Here is a 2,468-nt window from a genome sequence, read left to right as displayed (position 1 = left end):
AGTGCCGCCGCTCTCTCCTCCGCATTTGACGTGTAGGTCCCGTCACCTTTTTGAATCGCTAAGTCTGTGTTCGTCTTCCCCTTGGCCAGAGCTTTGTGCAGCCTAGCTGCGTATGGTGTTGAGGAGACGTTCTCACAGAAGCTTCTGAAATTTTCTTGTTTTGTAGCCCTAATCTCCTTATTGTAAGCAGTTAGGCTGCTTTTATAATTCTCCCAGACCCCAGTTCGTTTGGCTTTATTAAAAAAGCTGAGTAGGCAATTAAGAAGCAAAGTCCTCTCTCGACAAACAAAAACCAAACTCTAGAAGTCACTCATAATTCCCGTCCTGCTATATGGTGCAGAGGCTTGGACGATGTCATAAACAGATGAGTCGACGTTGCGAGTTTTCGAGAGAAAAGTTCTGCGAAAGGTTTATGGTCCTTTGCGCGTTGGCCACGGCGAATATCGCATTGGATGGAACGATGAGCTGTACGAGATATACGTCGACATTGACATAGTTCAGTGAATTAAAAGACAGCGGCTACGCTGGCTAGGYCATGTAGTCCGGATGGACGAAAACGCTCCAGCTCTGAAAGTATTCGACGCAGTACCCGCCGGGGGAAGCAGAGGAAGAGGAAGACCTTCACTCCGTTGGAAGGACCAAGTGGAGAAGGACCTGGCTTCACTTGGAATATCTAGTTCCCCTGCGAATGCTAGGCACCTTGCCGTGGTGCAGGGGCTTAAGTCGCAAGGCATATTCGGCACCCCCCAATCGGTGTGGGTGGTGTCCGTTGGCACTGCCCATGCAGCGTGCCTGGTGCCGCATGCGTGCGGCAACCAAGAGCTACCACCTCCTAATCCAGGATGTTATGCGACTCCCGTGCCCATTGGATAATTTGCAGCCAGAAGGTAAATTCGGCTGTATTTTAACGGAGTCTTCCCAACACCGGGCCGAATTGGGAAGTAACGGTGGCCTTACCACGTCATGGGGCTCTGGCGCGGCGGACGGTTGAGTTCCCCCTAATAAGACATAGACCTGAAAGCTCACCTCGCTGAGCCTAAGGTCGTACGAACAAGATGAACGAAACTACAACAACAACCACCAAAAACACATCGTCCACTACAACAAGGCAACGACCAACGCAGACGACAATGGACAATGACAACAACAGCGGTACTGCTGCAGGCAAGATGAGCGCCTGATGAGCGTGCGCTGTTTGAGGAGCATGCGAGAGAAGACGATGATGACATACCCTCATGCAGCGGCACTCAACAGACGGCATTTACTGCACCCACTAACAGCGCAGCGGACCACTCCGCAACTCCTCAAAGCAGGATCAACCCGGAGGAGTCGCAACGATCTTGCGAAGTAGGAGACACGCGCAAACGAAAGAGGCGACGCAGGGGTCGTCTGCCTCTCTACCACCATTGGGAACTCCGGGTGGCAACGATGATCCTCGAAGGAGAGGAATGAGCGGTGCCAGCTTAAAATGGTACCTTAGGCACCTCCAGCAGGGAAGAACTCCTGAGGTAGCCAAAAAGCTCGCGAGGTACAGGGTCAGAGGCAACAGCACCTACCAGGCCTCGAAGGTGCGTAAGGGCGCAAACACCGCATCCAACAGCAAGAGGAACAGCGGGGCTCAGGATAGCGGTCATGCAAACGGGAATCCAACCGTCAGGACTGGGTTATACTTCAAGGGCGGGTTCATGCAGATCGACTGCAAAGACGAAGATAGCGTTAAATGGCTTCGGGAGATCGCTCCCTAGCTGAAGGGTGCAAGCTGACGGGTCATGCACTGCATGACGGTACTCCTCCTCAGATGCGAGGGGAAACCCTACGAGTTTGCTTTGGGGCCCGTCAGGAACCAAAACAGAGGGATCAATACCTCGGCCTGGCGGGTGGTTGACAGCAAAATGGAGGGTTCAGGCTGGAGGCTGAATTTGTGCGTGGACGACGAGTCCTACAACAAGGTGAGCACTGCAACAAGGTGAGCAGACTSTACTGCCTGTACAAGGTGTGATGTGATGAGAGATAGCCTGGCGCTGGCGTACATCCCTGAACCCTGGAGGATAGCTAAGGTGATCTTTATCCCGAAGGTGGGAAGGCAAGACTATTCGCTGGCTAAATCCTTTAGACCGATCAGTCTAACCTCCTTCTTGCTAAAAATCATGGAAAAGATCATAGACCAGGAAATAAGATCGAARGCTCTTATAACTGCGCCCCTGCATGCAAATCAGCATGCGTACAGAGCAGGCAGATCGACGAACCTTTACCAGCTAACCAGCTCACGGACGACATTGTTATTATAGCCAGAGGAAAATTTGTGAGTATTCTCTGCGATCTCCTACAAAGGGGACTAGGTCTGGCCAAGGGTTGGTGTAATAGTGTCGGACTAAACATCAACCCCTTGAAAACGACCATCGTCCCGTTTACGAGGCGCAGGTCTCTGCCGGGCCTAAGGAACTTAACGCTCGGAGGCAGAGAGATAG

General features: G+C 52.2%; 1 protein-coding gene across 1 annotated transcript in view; it reads right to left on the bottom strand.

Annotated features, from left to right (window-relative positions):
- LOC108973624 (ephrin type-B receptor 1-B) overlaps positions 1 to 2,468 on the bottom strand; it is a gene marked incomplete in the record, with an annotated part of 75,076 nt that overhangs the window by 65,707 nt on the left and 6,901 nt on the right.

Source organism: Bactrocera latifrons, unplaced genomic scaffold (assembly GCF_001853355.1).
Source record: "Bactrocera latifrons isolate USDA-ARS-PBARC rearing strain unplaced genomic scaffold, ASM185335v1 scaffold_495, whole genome shotgun sequence".
NCBI lineage: Eukaryota > Metazoa > Arthropoda > Insecta > Diptera > Tephritidae > Bactrocera > Bactrocera latifrons.
This window is presented reverse-complemented; position numbering and strand designations above follow the sequence as displayed.